The 25,201-nt window shown below is 34.9% G+C and overlaps 1 protein-coding gene across 1 annotated transcript in view; it reads right to left on the bottom strand.

Moving 5' to 3' along the window:
• The window catches only part of LOC138701404 (interference hedgehog-like), a 408,867-nt gene that overhangs the window by 128,797 nt on the left and 254,869 nt on the right, over positions 1–25,201 (bottom strand). The window lies entirely within an intron of this gene.

The raw sequence follows: 25,201 nt of genomic DNA, 5'->3' as shown, positions 1-25,201 counted from the left end.
TAATATAATTACAGTAACTTGATTAATTAATTAATTAAATGAAGAATTGTTGAAAACGCAGTTATTTAATCTGAAAGAAGGAATGTAATTTTTTTCAGATAGCCTACAATGGACATGGAATTGGAAGATGAAGATGTATTCTCTTCAAATATTACATCATCATCTCTATTTCAATTAATCAACTTATATTTACCTTCAACAATTAACTTTCTTTTTTCTTTAATGTATCACATCACATTATTGTACATGTTTATTGTATTCAGGACCCTTGTGGTCACTCAAAATTCTTTGAGCTGATGTCTATAATTTAGAATTATTATTAGGCTACAGTTATAGATTAGATTACCTGTGTGAGCAGGACCAGTGTCAGCTGTGCCTTATTTCGACCGTTACTACGTGCTACAGGAAAGCATTTTTTATAGCTCGACAAACGCATTCTCGCTGTAGTGTGTAACGGAACTAAGGCTGCATCTACACAGTTCAATATTCCAATCGCGTATGCAGGCAATCTGGGAAGAATATTGAAAGAATCAAGTTTAAATCGTACATTAAATTAAGATTAATTAAGATTTTATGTCTACATGGAGCGCCGTTTTGAACGTCGTCTTCACTGCGTAAATATATTAATTAATATTAAATATTAATCTTGCATTCATTGCTTTAAAGTTGAAAGAAAAGTTTAACCGTGTAGTTGCATCTTAATGTATTCATGATCATCGATTTACGGGGGAACAGTTGGCGACAATGACTAAACAAAAGAACGACCATGCGATAAATTGATAGCTATAAATCTAGCTGCAAAAATTATCGCAAAGTGTGACTGTGATTGGTTGGAATTCAAAATTTCATTACACTTCATTGGTCGAAAATGCAATGACGTCATATAAACGAAATAGTCCTTTTAAATAACATGATTATGGTGACAACAAGAACAACTGTAGGCTAAATGATAACGAAATCCTGACATGCACAGTAATGATGCTACATTTAAGGCAGGTGTTAACGATAATAAAATGCAAACTTTTAACAGGCTTCTTAGTCTATGCGAAGATTGTATTCAAATAGAAAATCTAAATGAGCAAGACTTTCCGAAACGTCGGCACAAATTTGAGTGTTGGAGACATTATTACTGTTTGCTACAGGAACTACGCGGTCCGAACAGAAGGGTCGGCGCATTCCGAATAAAAGGACAAGATTAAAAGCAGTTCAGAGAGTGGCAATTTATCAGCGCTGTGTTTGTCTCCATTCCTCCTTCAGAGCCTGGAAAACTAATCAAGAGTCGGCAGCCGAGCAACCTAATCACCTCTCCAAAACGGCAACACAAAAAGCAGCAGCAGCTCCACAGAACAAATTCCATCTCCGATCACGTAGCGATTCTAATAGGCCAGCAATTTCGACCGTACACAGTTCTGCTCTACACCTTAACAGGTATCCACATACCACGCCATCAAATACAGATATCAATCCCATCAAATCTTTCAAAGTCTGTTACCTAAAAAGCCGCTTCAGCAACTTTCTTCACACTTTAGTTACGGAAAAGAATCGATTGAACCTAGGATTTCTTCAGGGTGACGACAAAGTTTCCCTCATTTTGCATACTAATCATGAGAATTAAGCAGGGATGTAGAGGAGTAAGATTACTACTTCATCTTCTTCCTCCATGAAAAATAATTATCAAAACTTCTACTTTTACGATTCATACGTGTCAGAATAGTTACTCACTTTAATATTCGGCCAGATCCTTTTTTTTTTTTTTCAGGTTTTGTTGTCTTTATTATGCAGTATAAATTGGACTAACAAGCAAACATTCTGATGGGGGCAGATAAAAAGTTAATTTTTTTTCTTCCACCGCGTTAATAATGTCAAAAGAAGTGCTTATACAAATTTTGGCCACTCGACCGCAATTACAAGGTTGTCCAGAAAGTAATTTTCCTTGGGGACGTTTACAGAAAAAAGCACAATTGCATCGAAATATTTATTGAAACAGTTGTTGCGCTATTTGTCAACATATCCACCACTGTGAAATCCTCATACCATGGGATCAATTTTTATATCGTTGTGCCGTAGAAGTCAGCCGCCTGGGATCGAAATCAGCGTTTGACAGCCGTCTGGACCTCTCTGTCGAGCCCATGATATGACAAATGTCTCAATTTCGGTGGAGGATATGTTTAAAAATACCTCAACAATGCTGTGTTTGTTCCAATAAATTTTTCCAATGAAACTGTGTTTTCTTTCTGTTAACAGCCCCTAGAAAACTTATTTTTTATTGCAGTCGAGTGGCCAAAATTTATATAAGCACTTCTTTTGACATTATTAACGTGTTTTTTTTTTCTAAAAATGTGTCTCCTTTTTATTCAGTATTATTCATTGCAGTAATGCAATACTACACACATTTGTTGCTACATTGTTTTTACATTCTGTCTGAACTTAAAACAAAAACTAATAGTAAACTATTTGTAATAATAGTAGTGCTATGACTATTTACAATATTTACAAGGATATAATGTCAGCTGACTGAATAAAGTTTATGAATTACTTACAATTATTAATACTAATACTAATATTAACTGGAGTAGTATTTTCACTATTTACAATATAATACACTGCCGTGAAGTCTATTGACTTAATAAAGGTCGTGAATTGCTTATAATTATTTTAACATATTTAACTATAATACTAATATTAATACTAATTTTAAGTAGAGTAGTATTTTCGCTATTTACAATATTTACAGTGCTGTGAAACCTATTGACTGAACAAAGTTTCTGAATTCCTTATAGTGTTTTAACAATAGTTTCTCATGTGACACTGGCCATTCTATATATTCCCTTCTTCGGTATATCTCTTTAGAAGGGAATATATAGAAATCAAGATAGATGGCCAGTGTCACATGAGAAACTATTGTTAAAACACTATAAGGAATTCAGAAACTTTGTTCAGTCAATAGATTATTAAATTTAACTTTTTTATCTGCCCCCATCAGAATGTTTGCTTGTAAATCTAAAATAAAAATTGAGTAAAATGTGCTGATACTTACTAGTAATTATATCAAATACACAAATTTTCAGACCATTGCACAAGTGAATTAAAAATATTTTTCTATTAACGGACACAAGAGCGCGTCACTTTAATATTCGGCAACTTCATTTGTTTACCTGAGCATGGGGTTGCTGCCTCAGTTGGCACCGTGTTTCTGTGCTTGCCGTTCTCCCTACATGTGTTCTGAAGCATCTGCCGCTACAGTATGGGGCGTGAAGGTAGGAATACAACATTTGAACAGAGACAACTCGTAATTTTCCAACATGCAAAGGGGAAATCTGAAAGAGAAATCAATAAAATATTAAATGTACCAAGAAGCATAATTAGGGACATAATAAAGAGATATAAGGAGGAAGATAGACTAAAGTCAATACCCCAAAAAGAACGACCAATAATACTCGCCGATTGGGAAGAAAGAATAATAATTCGGAAAATACAGAACAACCCGAGATTAAGTGCTCCAAAATTAGCAGGTGAATTCTTTGAAGAGAGTAAAAAAAAGTGTCCACCCAGAAACTGTCCGAAGGGTAATAAGAAAAGCTGAGTTCAATGGCAGAGTGGCAAGAAAAAAACCCTTCATTAGTGAGGGGAACAGAAAAAAGAGGCTGCAGTTTGCTAGGGAATATGTAAATAAAGATGTTTCTTGGTGGAATGGTGTATTTTTTTCAGACGAGAGCAAGTCTTATATTTTTGATTCAGTTGGCGAGATAAATATGTGGCGGAAGTCAAACGAAGAACTTGAAATGAAGAATTTGCAGCCCACTGTGAAATATGAAGGAGCTAGCATCATGATCTGAGGTTGCATCTCTGCGGCAGGAGTTGGAAAGATAACACAAATCGAGGGGATAATGAAGAAGGAAGACTATCTTCATATATTGAAGCAACACTTACACAGAAGTGCAGACAAATTGGGCATAAGGGACATATTTAAATTTTACTAGAATAACGACCCTAAACACAGATCCTATCTTGTGAGGAACTGGCTGCTATATAATTGTCTCAAAGATATTGACACCCCTTCCCAAAGCCCTGACCTGAACTTCATATAAAACTGGGCTGAGCTGAAATCACGAACACGAAAAACATCTTAAAAATCAAAAGGTGAATTAGAAGAAAAATAAAGAAGGAATTGGCTAAAATACTCACTGAAAACATTAATACATACATTTGTAATATGCCACAACGCTTGAGAGAGGTTTTAAGAAGAAGAGGATATGCTACAGATCACTAAATGTTATTTGTTTAGTTTCTACAGAGGATGAATTTAATTAAAAGTTGAAGTGGCCGAATAGACCTATTAAAGTGACTGTGATAATTATCAATTTTTTGTTATGAATTTATTTTTATGCTTTATAATGAAGAATAGACTGGTAAATTTTTAGTAGTATCACAGTCTAGTATTACAGTCACGAAGCTTGAGTTGTGAGGGTGCTAGGAACAATACACTGTGCCGGTAATATTTCGCATTGTCTGTAATGAGGAGATATTAGCGATCCTAGTGGTAGCAACAATCTATGGATGCATATTTACTACGTCTTGAGCTTCGTGACTGTATATATTAGACTGTGGTAGTATTTTGAAAGAGGAATTGTTGACTTTAAATTTTTTGTTGTTCATATTTTCCATTAAGATAATCAGAATAAACATTGCTTTGGTTACAAACCTAAGTGGCCGAATATCTGTAGTGTACATGTAGCACTAGCACTGGGACAAGATCAACATAAGAAACAAATTGACATCAGTTCATATATCTGCAATGCTTGGGAAAAGTGGCACAAGTCAGTTTCCACAAACTTTTTTTATTAATTTATTGACAACTTACGGAATATCTGCTCGCTTGGAAAAAAAGAGACATAAGTATTTCTCCCATTTATACAATAATTCATACAGAAGAAAATCAAATCGACATAAAACAGTGCAAAGACAGTTTTTTTTTCCTTCTCCTGTAAAATTAACATTTTTGACTTGTGCCATTTTTCCCGAGTGCTACAGATATTATGTCAGTATTTCAGAGGCCCCTCCTGCAGCTAACACCACCGAATATTATATAGGTCGCTGGAACAACGTTGCATGTTACTTTCTGACAAAAATGTTTGTCGGTGGAACAACATTGCTTGTGATAGCTGGATCGAAATCAATAAGAATATGTTCTCAAACGAACACCTAGACCAGGCCTGCACAAACGGCGCTCATCGAGCGCGGCCGCTCCTTCGGAGCGGGAGAGCCGTCCAAACAGCTTGCCGGAAAGTTACGTCGGAATGACGTATGCCTGCTATAGGTAGAGGATAGTCCACGCAGCTATCTGGTGTAGTGGGTAGCTATTTCACTTTGCCTATCTACGGCTACATTATGGGGGAATCTAAAAGACGGAAAAGTGATCATCAGGCAAATACTTTCAATACTGCATGGGAAAATGCAGCAGCTCGAGTCAATACTTACGTGCCACAAAAGTTGTAAAGAAAGAGGAAAACATAATATAATCCGTCATTACTAGTCCACACGTGGTTTTGTTGGTGAAGATAGCAGAAGAAAAGTTCAGGAGTTGAAAGTTGCATTATTACATGAGGTAGGGTATATTAGAATTTATTAATCTTCAACAATTTATAAATATCTCTCTTCAGGGAAAAGGCCAGCTCATTGTTGGTGTGTTGAATAAATTACGGGATTTCAATTGCAAACTTACAGTCAGTTTCGGGAAGATAATATGGCTCACTTTCCAACGATAGAAAATTTCTCGTGATGAATCGATCTTAAACGATTATGTGCAAATATTAATTGAAATTCAAAATTAATTTAATTCTAGGTTCCAAGATCTTGTCTTAAATGGAAAGAAGTTTAAAGTTATCATAATAAATTCCTTCAACACAAATATTATCGATATTTGTCTCAGCTGCCAACATACCAATTACAAAATCACTACCATTTGTAGTATTTGTCAGTATCGAAATTCGAAACGAAGTTGGCAAAAGAAAATTCAACCTGCAAACTAGAAAATCACCACAATTCACTAGCATATGGGGGGAAAATGGTTAAGTTTCACCCTTAGGGTATGAAGTAAGCTGACCCAGACTATAACTTAATTCAAACCAATAAATAACACACAAGAGCAAAAAAAAAAATAATAATAAAGAGAAAAAGAGAGAAAAACACATTTAATTTAAATTGACAATCAGACAGAAGCCAGTGATATTCAATAAAAAGATGAATATAATCTACTTGGCCCACTATGGTTCTGAACCCTTCATTATACCGCCCTTCTGAACAACGATCTGTTGGAAGACCATTGAAAAGATGGCATGAGACAATTGAGAGCGCAACAGACCACTAGCTCTAGTGCTTGAATTGGATGATGATGATGATGATGATGATGACTTGTGTTAAATTGTAACTAATGCCGAATCCACAACTTTTTTCTCCTTCAATGTAAAATTTTGAGTTGGTACTTAGTTCTTGCAGTCAGGTAAGGGTTTGATGATCCTGAAAGGTGTATTAGGAAAAATAGCAAGATGGAAAACTTAGATGGGAAAAGGTCACATGGTTCGGGCGTAACTGATGAGCAAACGAGGTAGCTATATTGATGCAAGATACTTGGATACACAGTGCACAGAGAGCTGTATTCATGTGTTATCAGGTTATCACACCTGTTTACCATTCAAAATCACTGCAAACGCGCGCCCGTCTGTCCCACAATAGACTCGGATGCGCATCGCTGTAGGAGCTGAGAGCTTGTCTGACCACTAATGAGGGAATCTGGAGCCGAATTACTTGGTCTTCATACCGCGGAACTCTATACAGTGTTGCCAGCACCGCGGCCAGGATTGTCCAAAACATGTCAGCAATTACGCAACGATTGCGGGATGTGATACAAAGAATTGGCGTCGGTGTGAGGCGAGGAAATCCAGTTCTCACAGTCAGTGAGATACTGGCAATCAGTTACCAAGTTCAGGAAAGCGTTCCACGACTGTCATTCATAAACCTGGGCAATAGGGCAATAACTAAATTAGTTTTCTTCATATCAATTGTATCTGTAATGAATTCAGCGGTTGAACCCAGAGACGGGGAAAGAGGAAATCCCCCCATCCCCAGAGTCTTCAGTTGCATCTAATTATTTTATTTCAATTTTAGGCTATTTGTGATAAGTTCCACTTAAAACATTGCTTAAAAGTAACGAATCCATTACAATCACATAAACATCTAGCAAAAATAGATAAGGACCTAAGTAGCGCAAGGCAGTCTTTCAGGTGGTGTTCATTTCAAAACTCAAAATTAAAATCTCTGTTCAGACATTATTTTAACATGTTTATAACACTCCGAGTGTTAAGTGTTGAAAATATAGTAGTAACTATTATTATTATTATTATTATTATTATTATTATTATTATTATTATTATATTACCATCATCGTAACAAATATAAATAACACTCCGGAGGAAATTAAACGCAAAATAAATATAGGAAATGCGTGTTATTAATCGGTTAGAAGCTTTTGTCATCTAGTCTTCTGTCAAAAAAAACTGAAAGAATATTTACTGTATAAAACAGTCATATTACCGGTTGTTCTGTATGGTTGTGAAACTTGGACTCTCACTCTGAAAAAGGAACAGAGATTAAGGGTGTTTGAGAATAAGATTCTTAGGAAAATATTTGTTGCTAAAAGGGATGAAGTTACAGGAGAATGGAGAAAGTTACACAACGCAGAACTGAACGCATTGTATTCTTCACCTGACATAATTAGGAACATAAAATCCAGACGTTTGAGATGGGCAGGGCATGTAGCACGTATGGGCGAATCCAGAAATGCATATAGAGTGTTAGCTGGGAGACCGGAAGGAAAAAGACGTTTGGGGAGGCCGAGACATAGAAGGGAGGATAATATTAAAATGTATTTGAGGGAGATGAGATATGATGGTAGGGACTGGATTAATCTTGCTCAGGATAGGGACCGATGGTGGGTTGTGAGGGCGGCAATGAACCTCCGGGTACCTTAAAAGCCCTAAGTGTAGTTATTTTATTCGACATTCATGAAGACATAATACATAACCCATATATCTAATATTCCATAATTATTTTGTGTAAAATCTCGAAGTACATTAAAGAGAAACTGGAATGAGACAACGTGGAAATGCACTTGGTACATCTTACACTTCTGTTTTCATAACACAACTAAAGATTCCCTCAGCCCATATTTTACAGTGTATTAGTCATCTCTACGGGCCGGATTTTTATGTAATTACATATTATATTCCTTTCAACCTAACCGTACATAAATAACAAATCTTTGCGAATCTTGTAATTACCATTAATATATTAAAATTTGATACTATATATTTTTACATATTTACCTCGCATTACATATTATGGCTTGGTATTACATAAAGTTACATATTTAGGGTTTTATTCATTTTTACTTCTCTGAAAGGAAAAAAAAAAAAAGAAAAAAAACTTCTGCTGGGGAAGTTTACAATTTGAAGTACACAGAATTAAAAAGCCTTTTTATCTACACAAGAAAGGATATATTTCGGGACGAAACATAACGTCCTTAGTTCCAGGAAGTAATAGAGACACTCACCCCACACTATGATGTACCGAAAGAACAAAATCATTAATTTCTTACAGTGAAAACAGCGCCAGTAGGGCAAAGCCCTTAAACTCTTTCTCTTTGCACGAATGTGAGCATTTTCTTCTTTAGTTATTATTGTACAAATTATTCAGAAAGTAGCGTTGCCTTCACGCGGTGGATGGGACGAGAACGACATAATTTGTCTCGAACTATACTTGTTCTGCACACGTCTTAACAAGCCGTTCCCATGCAACTTGCAACCTTACCCACCCTCTTCCTAATTCTTCCAGGGAAAACCCGTGTCAAGTGTGACATGAGACTTTCAGGTTATTGCTTGACCTCTTTATTTTAAATTTAATAGACCTATACGGAAATGGGATTTTCCGAGCAATTACAAAGTATGGTTCTCGGCTGGAATAATCCTGCCCTTTTGAATGAGACAGGAATGTCTCATTTCAAACAACAGTTTGTAAATTCCTATAGTTTGAGGTTTTAGTAGGTACTTGTTTCTTACAGGGAGCAGCTAAAATGCATGTGTCCCACATCTCCTCTTATTTTCTCCTAATCCAAGCACTGTTGTGTCATTCATTTCACTCAGTTCTCTAGTTTTAGTACTTACAGTACCTATAAAGTGCAAGTGAGTTTATCTACTGCCAGCCGTGGGACTGAAGCCGGATGGTCTATGGCGAGTCCTCGGCATCACTTCATTTCCCCCTTCGATTTGATTACTTGGTTGGGTTTTTCCGAGGTTTTCCCCAACCAAAAGGCAAATGCCGGGTAATCTTTTGGCGAATCCTCGGACCTCACCTCATCATTTTAGAAAATTACTACATTGTAAAACTGTAAAAATTGTAAAATATTGTAAAAATGTAATTGTAATATTGTAAAATTTTGACTTGTTCCACATCTTAAAGCTTCACTGCTCATGTAAGATCTATGGAAGATAATAAATAAATGAATGAATGAATGAATGAATGAATGAATGAATGAATGAATGAATGAATGAATGAATGAATGAATGAATGAATGAATGGCCCCTGTATCTTCAACCCTAACGACAAAAACAAAATCATGGATTGCAATAGACGAAGCTTTCACTAAAGATGGAAAAATAGTAATGTGGCAAGTGTGTGGTAAAAAAAGTCGGGTGCTCTATGAAATCACAACTGGAGAGTCTTTCCTATCCTATACATGCCAGATATTGGTATTAAATATTTTCATGATTTTACATATTTTGGTACATATTCAGCTTATTTTTCTTACATAAATATGTACATATTTCACACCTTGATATTCAAAATCCGGTCCCTAGTCATCTCATAGGCAACTGACTGGTCTCCTAAACTGATACAACTCATCCTACCTGTGGTTTTCCTAAGGCGCTCAGAGAAAAAACTTAAGTACGAGTTCTAAAAGAAATCGGCACGGATCGACATACTCCCCGACATAGCCTAATGTTTTTTTTTTTTCTAAATTAAGAGTTTACAAAGCAGAGCCTTGCTTTCGGGAGTTGTCTTGGGTACTTCTGCATGAGCTATTTGATCGTCATTTGCTTCGTACAAGGGTTTAGATCTCTTGTCCAGTGAACGTAACGACATCCCCTTTCGTCGATTCTGTCCTGCTGCTGATTGTGCTTACGACATTCCTCCCCCTAATCTGGTAGCTATTAGGTTATGTCCATTTTCGGTTTTTACCCCCTCAAAATTCTATTAAATCTCTCCATAAGAATGGTAAAAACGAGAAGACAAATGGCAAACAAGCTTGGAGCTCATACAAATTCTTCCTCTTAGCCCCAGATTTTCTTACAAAGACGCGAGATCGCGTACCTTTCAATTGTTTCCCCTCCTACCATAATCAGCGTATTCCGAATCTCACCGGACCAGTGGACAACAATGACGTCACGTTGCAGCGAAATAGGAACAAAACTGCTGGAAGGATCGATGGCTGTCATGGCGACTGTAGAAGTTGTTGTTTGTGCTTCGCTAGCAAAATTTTGCGAAATTTCCGTACTGTCATCTCGTTCAAAGAAAAGAGAGCATAAACAATTTATTTCTTGAGCCGGTAGTAATACTGGTCCGTTGACATGTTCGCTCATAAGCCATTAACATATTGTTTTTACGTTGTGCTCATTACAAACAATACAGCTGAACACACCGCCATGACACAACAGTGCACGATGTCATTCGTCTGCTAATTCCCGCCCTATACACTGATGGCGGCTGATGGAGACTGCCACCACCTCTGCAAGCTGATGGCACCGGTGCGACACCGATGGAGTATCAATGACTCCATCGGTGAAATTCGGAACACCGTGATGCCATCAGATTGCTCAGCGCTAGGATTCGGAATACGCTCAATGGTAATACGAGTGACGTCAGAATAAACTTTTCATGTCAAAACGTTACAGTGTTTTTCATTTGTATCTCGAGCATAGATATTTCACGTGAAAATGGTTCACACCTGTGGAGTAACGGTTAGCGCGTCTAACTGCGAAACCAGGTGGCCCGGGTTCGATTCCCGGTCGGGGCAAGTTACCCGTTGAGGTTTTTTTCCGGGGTTTTCCCTCAACCCAATATGAGCAAATGCTGGGTAACTTTCGGTGCTGGATCCCGGACTCATTTCACCGGCATTATCACCATCTCATTCAGACGCTAAATAACCTAAGATGTTGATAAAGCGTCGTAAAATAACCTACTAAAAAGGTGGAAATGTAATTTTCTTATTCCTTGTATAGCCTAAATATCCAACTAATTTTTTATCATAAAAAGTAATGATTGTATTGTCAAACGAAAAAAATCGCTTCTCATGTTATGGCAGCATAGTTTTCCATAGCTGACAAAACAGTCAGTAGAGCTAGCGGAAAGAGAGATGTGAAGAATCTGATGATTCAGAAGTAGAAAATGAAGACCCGCTACCCACACTGAAAATCTCCCGTGTTCGTATTATGTAGGAGTTGGAACAAAGCGGGAGAACAGGTAAAAAGAAACACTGCATTGTGTTGGGAGGAGAAATGAAAAGGAAAATGGAGTACCGAACAGATCATTCTTTTAGTGACTCCAAGCAAAGTGTGGGCCAGATTCCGCGTTTGTAACAATTTTGATCATCCTTCAAGCAAGTCTGTCTGCACTTAACAACCCCTGCATACAGACTGGCGCGATTCGACTTTTACAGCCCTAACTTTGATAGAAATAAAGTTTTTTCGGTGCAGGTAGGCCTACTTCTAGGAATCTTTTTAATCACTTGTAGAGCAAGACAAAGAAAGACCCTAGCTGAAATTTGGAATAATGTTACCAGAAATGAATTCAAAGTGTACAGGGGGAATAAGAGAATCCCACAAGGAAAAATATGGATGTATTCAATTCTTTCGTTATTCTTTGTATGGGCAAATAATTACGCAATCGTTCATATTAGTCAAATAAAATGCATATATTTCCATTAAACTACTTGGAACATAATGCATCTTGAGTTTATTTCAAATCAATTTTTTATTTATTTTATTAGGTTATTTTACGACGCTTTATCAACAGCTTAGGTTATTTAGCGTCTGAATGAGATGAAGGTGATAATGATGCCGGTGAAATGAGTCCGGGGTCCAGCACCGAAAGTTACCCAGCATTTGCTCATATTAGGTTGAGGGAAAACCCCGGAAAAAACCTCAACCAGGTAACTTGTCCCGACCGGGAATCGAACCCGGGCCACCTGGTTTCGCGGCCAGAAGCTCTAACCGTTACTCCACAGGTGTGGACATTTCAGATCAATGTTATTACCATTATCTTTGATATTATATATTATTTTATGCTCGACCATGCCGAAATGTAGTAATTATACACCTGGTAGCAGCCCTTTAATGGACCTCATTAAAGTACACCTATTCATTAAAGTTCAGGTGTTCCACCAAACAGAAAACACCATTGTAGCAATATGAAAACGCAAGTATCAATTATTCTCGGATATGCAATCGAAAGACAACTAGCGAAACGTCACGGAGGCTGGAAATCCAATACTGTCGCAGAAGGTTATGTTCTGTTACTATAATAATTAGCGTTAATTGTAAATAATATTCAAATAAATTCAATTTGTCATCTCGTTTTTCAATGTCTAAATCAATTTCAAGGTTATATCAAGATTAATGTTTATTTTACTCTCTACATTATATCAAGATCAATGACATTTGTTTCTCGGAAAAAATCAATACTTTCGCGTCTGCGCACATCTCACAATTTACGAGATATTGCACAAGGTCAGTTCCGCTCCCCAGTCAGATAAGAATAACATGAATACTTATGAATAATTTCAAGTTAGAAATATGGTCGAGCTTGCGCTCGTTTCATAAACACACTCGCGTCTTAATTACTACCATTATAGGCTCGTTGCATAATGTACTAATATAGGATTATTATTATTATATTATTATTATTATTATTATTATTATTATATAGGGCTAGCAGCAGCAGTATGGCATGTGTCCGGATTTACGATGTTTCATTTTACACTTTAAAGGTGTCAAAATACTCATCCTTTTAATTCCTAATTCGTTCTCGCCATTTCTCTCTACCATTCCATTGTCCTTCTAACCCCTTCTTCTTCATTCCTTGTTGAATTTTATATCCACGCAAGGAGTGGCCTTCTGTTCATTTTTCAATTTGATAACCATTCTAAAATTACCTTGGGCAATCCTTTGTTCTGACATTCTCTTAAATAATAATAATAATAATAATAATAATAATAATAATAATAATAATAATAATAACAATAATAATAACAATAATAACAATAATAATAATTGATTTATTGATATTGATATTTATGTGCTGGACAACAGCCATAGGCCAATAAAAGTCCAGCACACTGATACAAATATGCAATAAAATGAATAACTATGGTACACATTACATAATAGAGATAACAACAAAATAAAGAACATAGATTACAATGATTAGTTTACAATAATTAATACTATAATATTTTATGGAAAGGAGTTGATTCGTACAAAAGTATTACCAATATGTGTAGAAAGATAATGCAATTAATATTAGCAAAGACATTGCCATGTTCTAATACTTCTATACATTGAATGGATCGAAATAGCCTACATGTAAGTTAGCATGTTTAATACATCTGGAGACCGGCGAGGAAGATTTAGAATTTCTAATATAGAAGAGTATGTGATGTCTCATGTCCTTCATAGGAATACGAAGGCTGACACTGTTTAAGAAATATTGACAATGTCACCTTTAAGGACCTTACATAAGAATAAGTAATCGAGATCATGACGTCTGGCATACAGGCTTCGACATTTAAAGTACTCGCATTTTTTATCATAGTTATACTCAGAGTTATTAGGGAGGAATCGGTAAGAACATAATGAAATAAATTTCCTTTGAATATTTTCCAGTTTTTCCGAATCAGAACTAGTAATAGAGTTCCAAAACTACAGATGCATATTCGAGTTTCGATCTCACTAATGTATAGTATAGTATTAAAAGAGAGTCAGGTGTGGAAAAAGAAGAAGTAATTGACCGAATTATTCCTAACATTCTTATTGCATGGTTATAAATATAATCAATGTGATTGTGAAAATATAATTTATTGTCAATTAATACACCGAGGTCTCTAATACAATCTTATCTGTTAATTAATACATTTTTTAGATGATAGTTATATTTTAGTGTAGAGGTTTTCGTTGAAAATGATACTACGTAAGTTTTGGATTCATTAATCATCCCGTTATCAACTGACCAATTGGTAATTGATTTAATGTCATCCTGAAGAAATTGCCAGTCGGCAACACTATCGATTTTTCGAAAAATTTTAAGATCATCAGCGAATAATAGATAGTCAGAACTTATTCTTTTGCAAATAATAATAATAATAATAATAATAATATATAATGTACATAAAGCATGTATATAAACTTAGAATTGAAAAATTAAATACACATGAAGAGAAACAACTTAATAAAAATATTTTGAGAATTCAGTTTTGTCAAGAGCTTTCTAAACGCCTTTTCCTTCCTAAGAGGTAATAATTTTTTACTGAATGTAAGGGGATGATATCTTCAATACGTACCCATTGGCGTCATAGTCTCATATTTTCCAAACTCAAGGCACATTCTGCAGTCCTAGGACAAACACGTCTTCAGTTTTTATTCATATCATGTAGATATTTCTTCTTTTTTATTTCAAATTTAATTTTAATATAGCACAAATTACAAGAGACAATTTCAACGTAGCCTAAACGAATTATGAAATGTAAAAATAAATAGAATGAAAAATTGTAGGTCCAAAGCATTACAACGAAGTCGTACAAAAATTCTCTGACCTTGGTAATAAGGCTAACATAAATTATTTTAAGATAAAAATATAATTTATCTTTTGGGCCAATTACACAGAAATTTTTAAACGCCTTTCTTTTTACTCTTAAGTAAAATGGTACGATTCTTTTCTTCTTTGACACTGCAGGTATTTCAAAGATTGTAATTCTTTTTTTCTTTCTATTTTACCTCGGAAGGTACTATTACTTTGTCTTTTTTTTCTTTTATTATTAAGCTAGATTAGTTATATGTTATACATTCGTTTAAGTCATTTTTAGTTTAAGTTTATCTTGTATATTGTGTCGTGGCCTATAACGCTGTCTTTCTGTATAATAATATAATTATATGTATTTGTAAATTAATTTGTAATAAATAATATATTATTAAACAACTAATTAATAATTAATTAAACAAATTTGGAGAGGATAGGTAATAATCACGGACTAAAAGTGGTGTGTGTATAAGTATCGCTTAACAGAAAAAAATTTACGAAAACTGAAAACATTGAAACCAAGAGTCAAAAATGTTTAATGCGATTTTGGTATCAAGGCGACAAAAGTGATAACGACGGAACAGAAGACGACGACGGTGTAGAAGACGGAAGAAAGTGACTGCGGAACAGAAGACGCAAGAAAGTGACTGCGGGACAGAAGACGGAAGAAAGTGACTGCGGAACAGAAGACGGAAGTGACGGCGGAACAGAAGACGGAAGAAAGTGACGACGGAACATAAGACGGAAGAAAGTGACGACGGAACATAAGACGGAAGAAAGTGACGACGGAACATAAGACGGAAGAAAGTGACGACGGAACATAAGACGGAAGAAAGTGACGACGGAACAGAAGACGGAAGTGACGACGGAACAGAAGACGATAGAAAGTGACGACGGAACAGAAGACGGAAGAAAGTGACGACGGAACAAAAAACAGCGACACTAATGATGGAAGAAAATGACGACGGAACTAAAACAAAGAAAATGACGATGACGAAATTAAGGACGAAGAAAATGATAACGAAACTGGAGACTAAAAATGACGACTAAACTGGAGACTATGAAAATGACTACGAAACTGGAGACTTTGAAAATGACTACGAATCTGGAGACTTTGAAAATGACTACGAAACTGGAGACTATGAAAATGACTACGAATCTGGAGACTATGAAAATGACCACGAATCTGGAGACTTTGAAAATGACTACGAAACTGGAGACTTTGAAAATGACTACGAATCTGGAGACTTTGAAAATGACGACGAAATTGAAAGCAGTAAAAATGAAGACGAAATTGAAAGCTATGAAAATAGCTAAGCTGAAAGCGATGAAAATAACGATCAAATTGACTGGTAGCGACCAAAATGATTAAATTAAACACAGAAATCATCAAAATGATGACGGACAACGAAACTGATGATCTAATGTGATTATGGCATTGACGGTAATGAAAACAATAATTACAATAATTAAACAAAATAACCATAACACCATAATGTTGCTGGTGACAGAAAATTAAGAATTTGATGATTATCAACTTAAGGATGACCTTTACAGTTTTGCTGTTGGTAAAAAACATGTAACGATATATTACTTCAAAAAAGTAACACAGCTCTTACGGACACTGTTGGCGTCGGTTCTCTCATTGTTGGGAGGCAGCTGGCTAGTTGATCCGCAGGCTTTTAAATCTTCATTCCTATGGAGGAAGGAAGCGAGTAGGTCTGCTTGTTAAGGCGAGGGTTGTGGCGCCTCCGTGACCTTGGACTGCCACCTGAACCAAAAAAAACAAAACCGCTGTCGCCGCCAGGTGTATTATTCTTCCATTCCTTGATCAGGGGTCTCCATCACGCGCTATTGTTTTTGTCTTCTTTCCTTGACAAACGCTAGAGTTCATTGCTTTCTCAGACCTAATGATTACATCAGAACCACTCTCTACGCGGCTGTCATTCAGTGTTCCTTCTTCATCAATGCTTTGTTTCTACAGAGAAAATGGAGATAAGAGATTGCAAAGAAAATGAAATTGGTATAGTCCGGGTCAGCTCACATATGCCAGTGGATTGTGGTGATTTTCTAGTTTGCAGGTTGAATTTTCTTTTACCAACTTCGTTTGAATTTTTATACTGACAAATGTACTGCAAATGGTAGTGATTTTGTAACTGGAATGTTGGCAGCTGAGACAAATATCGACAATATTTGTCGGTACTGGAGTTTCATGAAATTGAAATTGTGCTAGATTTCTGAGCCGGTTACTGGAAACTAGAGAAATTTGAACATACTAATAATTAATTAATATCAGTATTATTAATACATAATAGTTACTTTATATGTTGCGTTGTGGTTACAATTTAAGACTATGGTCAGGTAAGTTTTCGGAGTTAGTACTAATAATTTCATATGGTCAAACAAAATACATTTTTAGGTTAGGTCTGTGTGTCAATTGTTTAGTCAAACCAATGAATTTCGTATTGTCAGACAAGATACTTGACATGTTGATCCCTTTTTCGTATAGTTTGTCTATGAAAATATGTTAAAAAATACTGAATTATTTAGAATAACCTTCCAACATAAAGTACGATAAGTAAATAAGTCATTTAGTACGAAGGATCGTGTGATATCTGGTAACAGTTTGCAACATTGACAAGACGGCAATATTTGCTGTTTAGGAACTGTTCTTATGTGACCCTCACTATACTCTATGAACTGCTATAATGATGAAGAGTGAATAATCCTAGATTTTTCTTTACTAATTACCAGGGAAAGGATTTATATGTAAATACATATTTACTTATAAAGCTAATATAATTTATATTTTGCATTATCTTTATGTTTCACAATGTGTAGGGTTGAAAAATCCTACTTTTATTTTCCATATTTTTCCATATTTTAGAGTTTAGTACATATTTTCGTTAATTTCCATATATTTTCCATATTTCATATAAAACAGTCCATATTATATTAGGTTTAACAATAAAACAAAACAAAATTCCATTAACTTTTAAAAATACATTTCAACAATAGAGATTTAAACACATGTTCAGTAATCCCTTTAACATCAGAGTTATTTGAAAATTAGCAGTCCTATCAACAATGGGAAAGTAAGTTACAAAACTGTATTAATTTAATTTAAAATTTTTAACAGACTTCAGTTGTGCAGCTCAACAGTTAAATGCCAGTCAGAGTACACATAGGTTCAGTTTTGTAAATCATACTATAAAGACGGTAAATATGCCAAAAGTACGTCATTCAGTCAATTTAAAATCAAAACTAACAAGTTACATTTCAGAATTTAAAGAAGATGGTTTATCAACTGACAATAAAATATTATTTTGTAATTTGTGTCAGTGTGCAGTATCATCTACACAAAAGTTCCTGGTGCAACAACACATTACAACTAGTAAACATCAGGCCAACAAACAACTAAATTCCAAGCAGAGACAATTGTTTTTAACACAACCAACAACATCGAATGTAAGATCTGAGTTTAACATCGACCTGTGCCGTTCTCTCATCTCTGCTGATATTCCTCTCTACAAACTAAAGAATAAGGTCTTCAGGGAATTCCTTGAAAAATATACTCAACATACAATCCCGGATGAGTCAACACTTAGGAAGACGTATGCTCCATCCATCTACGATGAGACAATACAGAAGATAAGAGATGAAATTAAAGATAGTTCAATTTGGGTTTCCATTGATGAGACTCCCGACAAAGAAGGTAGACTTGTTGGTAATGTAGTTATCGGTTTGTTAAGTGAACAATATTCTGAACGAATTCTTTTACATTGTGATGTTCTAGAAAAGTGCAATAACAAAACTATAGTTAAACTGTTCAACGAAGCTATGGGTATCCTGTGGCCAAAGGGTATTATGTACGATAATGTGTTATTCTTTATTAGCGATGCTGCCCCTTATATGGTCAAAGCTGGACAAGCATTATCTGTTGTATATCCTAAATTGACTCATTTTACTTGTGTGGCGCATGCATTTCATCGTGTGGCAGAAGTGGTCAGAGACAATTTCCCTAAAGTAGATTTGTTGATTTCATCAGTGAAAAAAGTATTTCTCAAAGCTCCCAGTAGAGTTAACGTGTTGAAAGAAATGTACCCTGAAATTCCATTGCCACCAAAGCCAATTTTAACTAGATGGGGTACATGGCTAGAAGCAGTTGAATATTATGCCGAACATATAGACTCTATTAACAATGTTCGCCTTGCATTGGACTCTGAAGATGCAGTCTCAATTGATACTGCGAAAACAGTTACCTGTGACATAAGTGTGAAGAATGACTTAGCTCACATTCAGCATACATTTTCATGCATCATAAAAACGCTCAAAAGTCTCCAAAATAGGCACCTTTCACTATCTGAAAGTTTTGAAATTATAAATAGTACTGTGGAACAACTGAATCGTGGTAGAGGTAAAGTTGCAGATGCAGTAAGAGCTAAGGTGGACACTGTACTTTCAAAAAACCCTGGATATGAAGAACTACAAAAGGTTGTTGCTGTGATGAGTGGTGAATCAACAGTGAAGATTAACTTGGACTTATCCCCAGCAGACATTGTGAAATTGAATTATGTACCAGTTACTTCTTGTGACGTCGAACGCTCTTTTAGTCAGTATAAATCTATCCTCAGAGACAATAGAAGAAGATTCACTTTTCAGCACTTGAAAGAAATGTTTGTAACCTATTGTTATGGTAACAGACAATAAAAATTGTGTTTTGTTGAAACTACATTGGAAGATAAGGTACGTCCATTATATTTTTTGTTTAGTTTGATTAAAATGTACCAATATTTAACGTACATAGTCATTTTTTTATAATTTTAAGTCCATATTTAATTCCATATTTTGGTAAAAATCCATATTTAATTCCATATTTTGGTAAAAATAACTACATATATATTTACATATTTCATATATTTTTAGTCCATATAAATCCGTTCCCTGCTAATTACTAGTTAAGAAAAATCTACTCAAGATTAGTATGCAAACTGAAAAGTTTCAACATTGTACTCTAGGTTGAGAGAAAAAAAATGATGCAATCGAGGTCGACAGGAAAACTCCACTTTTCAAAAGGAAATTATTTTCAAGGTTGTCAGAAAAGCTAAAGTAGCACACAAAAACCACCGACTGACAGGGAAACTGAACCAGTCGAGCAAAATCAGCGACTGGCAGAGAGAAGTGCTCAAGGAAAATCTACTCGAGAATGGTAAACAAAAGCTGTTGTTTTGTAATGTTACAATGCATTTATTCGATGACGGCTATAGACGATAAAATAAGTACTGTATTCTTTTTATACCCCGTACAATTAACCTACACATTACTTTGCTTTAAGAGTGGAATGGTTTTCCCTGGTGAAAGGACGCACATGTATGCCCGCAGAGAGGGCTTTTGGGTTGATCGAAAAAAGAATACGGAAAATCGCAATTATGTTACTTCCTTAGAAGCATAATGATTTATTTCGTGAGACTGGGAAATTTCATATCTTCACTGTTGATTTTCAATGGGTAAATTGACAGAAAATAACACAAGTTTCTGTAACACATTGAAAAATGTTGAAAATAAGTGAAGCTTAAAGGATATAGTGCATCTTTTTATACAGGAGCACCTGCTTGTGAACATTAGCAATTTTTAAAAGGGGGGAAGAAGTTTGAGAATATTTTAGACCTATATAAACAAGTTCCATGTCAAAATTATATTCATGAAGCTAAGAACAAATATGTAATCCACCTTATAAGAGAAATCGAATATAATAACATTACAACTTCACTATAATAAGTGAACTGATATAAAAGAAAGATCACTTCAAAGGAACAATGACACAAGTGATAATGATAAAGTTCCTGACAGCACCCTGGACATGATATCCTCCACTGCACTGAAGTCATCGATTATCATAATTAATCATCATTTATATTCTTTATAAAACGTAATTTGTCTTGTAGCCTAAATTGTTTGTTGCATTTCCAATAAATTTCTCAATGATAGCCTACCTAACTAGGGTTTTTATTAAAAAAAAATTCAATTAAATATAAATATTCATTTAGAATTGATTAGGAGGCCGATTATTATTAAACCCTGGTTGGACGGCTATCAATTATCTATCTTTATGAGGATGTTACAATAGATACATAAATGTAATTTGTAAATATTTTAGCCCTAAATATAATTTAGTTAATGATAATGTTTGTCTACATTATAATTCACAACATAAATTTCTATTTTCACTCAGTCAAATCCTAATATCTATCAATTTCATGCCAAAAGGTAACACCTCCATTTTTAAATATGCAACAAAATGTTAACAGCATAATCAATAACAGAAATACTTTGGTAGACACAACCCAATTAACGATTTTAACATATTGATCCAACTTAAATTCAGGTCTGAAAGAATTTAGAGCCCCAAACTGATTTTTTTTCTGTAAAATTATACTTTTTGGAGTTGGTACCTTTTGGAAACGAGCTTCTCATATGTGGAAAATCTAGTATCAGTAAATGATTTTAAAGACACAGATATAAAATTGCAAAAATTAAACTGATTGGAATAATGGAAAGACATTTCGGCAAATGCATAACTAGAACTAAGGCAAACATTTATAATATTCGTTCTAATGTTTATACCGAAGCGATGTGTGGGTCATAAATTACTGACACTCATTTTTCGTAACCGAGGCCCTTCATAGCTCAACTTCAAGAATTACCATTGACATGACCTCTTTAACAATCAACTCAAATGTGTAGAATCTAAATCAATGTTAACATTAGAAAAAGATTAATGTTACATAATAGTCAACGCGGCCATCTGCAAAACAAAACATTACTGCTTATTTATAAAGCAATGCAATTCTCTGATCTTCCCTTGGGCAAAATTGTCGAGCTGTAACGTAGATCAGTTGTATAAAAAAAGTCTGACGTTTGACTTAAAAATCACTGGCTGAATATAATAAAACTATAATTAAGGAGAGCACCACATTTTCATTCATATTTTCTGCCCAACGACAGGTCTTTCACTGCAAACCCAGTATTCTCTAGTCTTTCCTATTTAGGGAGCACTACAAACGTTTCAATTATATTTCTATTTCCTTTTCTTTCAATTTATCCAATATTTTCAGGGAAACACGTATTTAGAGACATGTTGTGCCATAACTATTGAATCCATACTTAATTAAATGATGCACATATTCACTATATTTATTGTATTGTCTTAAATGACTGACCTTGTCAGCTGTCTTAAGAAAACTTTTTAAAAAACAAGCAGCTTCATTTATTTGTTTCTTGGAATGAATAAATGTTTTTCTTCTCGTATCATATTCGTACCAACGTATCAAACATTTTATTACAGTTTCATTTCTCTCCACTGATACAATACAACTCTCAATTTATTAACAAAATTAGTACAAACAGACATATTATACACTATACAGTATTCAAATTCAAGTAATAAGAACTGTTGCATTATAAATTAACAAAACACTTGTATTATTGTAACATACAATATAAAATACAGTAAATTAAATTTCACAAAGTATAAAGGCTTATTATACCTTAGCAGTCTTCAATCTCTTCATTCTACTCGTTCAGTCAAGTGGACATGCAGCAGTTATTTCAAGAATTTTCCCCACGTTCATGTTATGAACGTCCATCTTATAAGATGGAATAATAAAATCTCACAAAAAGAAAGGATATAATAATAATAATAATAATAATAATAATAATAATAATAATAATAATTTTATTATTAGTATCATTATTATCACCACTATAAATCATCACTATCATTAATATTGCAACACAAAATATCAAAGTAAACAATTCAAATTTTTGTCTTGCATATTTTTATCCAGCTCTTTTAGTAAGCATGGAGCAGTTATTTTAAGAAAAAGAACTAACTTTCAAGTAATGGATACGTACGAAAGAAGTATATTTTATATGGTCAAATGTCAAATTTTTACCGAAAAAGGGAAGTGCAATAATAATAATAATAATAATAATAATAATAATAATAATAATAATAATAATAATAATAATAATAAATACGAGTACAATGTTTCCACTAAGAACTGTTAGCAAATATAGCAATTGATTAACTGCATACATATGTTTACTATTTGCCACGAGCAGTTCCCAAATTATCACAAATGGAAAAGTTCAAAATACCTTCATAACTGACTGAATGTTACCACGTATGTCAACACTACTCTATACTGAAAAAAAAAACAGCCACATGCAGTTTACAGATAAATCAATGACTGAACACTGACGTATTTCGAAGTCAATAAGATTGAGATCTCGGTTAACAAGGTAAGGAATTTGAAGTTATTCCGTTGCTTTGGCAATACTGCTTCATGAGGAATTAGAACTCTTTCAAGTTGAAGTCCTTCAATGGAATGTCTCATCGCACGAGGGTAATAATATATTGTAAGCCAGAGTCCTAGTCCATGTGTAAAGAGCCTTGGCGACTTTGTACATTTCCATGACAGTCGAATGATAGAAAATTTACTTCGCTTAATAATTTTTTACTAACTGACTAACTGTACACATTCTGCACATTACAGCAATGTTCACTAATCTTCATTACAACACGATGTGATGCGTTTAGACGTATGACATAATGAGCTAATGAGATGGAACTAGAAAATTTATGTTGCTTAATCATTTACTAACTACGAGGTGGGCAAAATAAAACTGGCCCGCGGAAAATATATATGAAATAATATATGAATTTATATGTATAAGACTGACGCGGAAATGACTCTGACAATGTAGGAAACCGTGATTTCGATGCAACAATGGGTTGCTGTCACATGTCTGCGCATGCCCATGAGGTATTTGGTGAAAAGAGAACAATCAGTAGAGGCAGTGCAATCTCCTGGCCACCTCGATCGCCTGATTTCTCTCCCGGTGATTTTTACCTGTGGGGCAAATTGAAGAGCCAGGTGTATTCAAACAATCCTCACACACTGGAAGAGCTACAGCAGAACACTGGAAACGCTATTCCTGCTATCCCTCAGGCAGAGCTGCTACGCGTGTCTCACAATTTGATGAAGCGAGCACAGCGCTGCATCGACCTCAACAGTGGACATTTCCAGCATCTTCTGTGATGTTCATTAACAAAGGTCAGTCTTAAACAGTCTTATAACTATAAGTGTACATAAATGTAAATATTACAGATTTTCCGGGCCAGTTTTATTTTGCCCACCCTGTATATATTGTATACGTTACAGCAATGTTCACTAGCCTTCATTGTGACAATATGAAGTATTTAAAAGTATAAGATAATGAGCTAATCATATGGAACTAGAAAATTTATATTGCTTAATCATTTTTTACTAAGTGTACACATTCTGTATAGCAATGTTCACTAGCCTTCATTCTGACAATATGAAGCACTTAAAAGTATAAGATAATGAAATAATCATATGGAACTAGAAAATTTACATGCTTAATCATTTTTTACTAACTGTACACATTCTGTATAGCAATGTTCACTAGCCTTCACTGTAACACTATCTGATGCATTTCAAAGTACAAAATAATGAACTAATCACCTGGAACTACAAAAATTACATTGTTCAATCATTTTTTACAACTGTAGACTGAACGTTACAGCAATATTCACTAGCCTTCATTATAATACAAACTGAGCACTTAAAAATATAAGATAATGAGCTAATCGGTGGAGTAGCATACAGGGGAGACTGTTCTACCTTAAGCATAGTGTACCTTGGAACATTTTTTGTTTCTGTTCTCGCTGCTACCTAGTGGATTAAAAATAAACTACGGTGTAGAGAACGCCGCTAGATGGCTATGGTGATATTTCCGTTATGATTTGTTACAAAATGAGAGTTCTGTGGACGAAAAAATTTTAGTACCAAAAATAAATACTTCGTTCACTGTTACATCTTTTCTAAAACGAAACCAAATTTTATTTGTGATTTTCCAATCACTTACGGCGTGTTCCTTATCATCTGGTGAATACCTATGTATATGTTAATTTCAATTACTTGTTCTAATATCTACTTTGGCAGTTATGTTCGTTTAAATGTGCACCCTCTTGTAGAGCCCGATCGCAAACTCGTGGCACCTGCGCATAAGATGAATTGGCATCCACTTACATGGGCTCGCCCAAGAGTCTTGGTGGGGGGGGGGGAGTGTTTGAACAGTACGCTCTATGAATAAGCAGTCGCCCGCACACACAGAACCCCCCACTCCGAAGCCCAGAAAGAAGGTCGTGCATGTTGGTGCCATGAGTTTGCGATCGGGCTCTACCTTGGAACATGATGTACACGGATAC

Source organism: Periplaneta americana, chromosome 6 (assembly GCF_040183065.1).
Source record: "Periplaneta americana isolate PAMFEO1 chromosome 6, P.americana_PAMFEO1_priV1, whole genome shotgun sequence".
Lineage (NCBI taxonomy): Eukaryota > Metazoa > Arthropoda > Insecta > Blattodea > Blattidae > Periplaneta > Periplaneta americana.
Note: the sequence above shows the minus strand (reverse complement) of the source record. Positions and strands in the feature narration are given on the sequence as shown.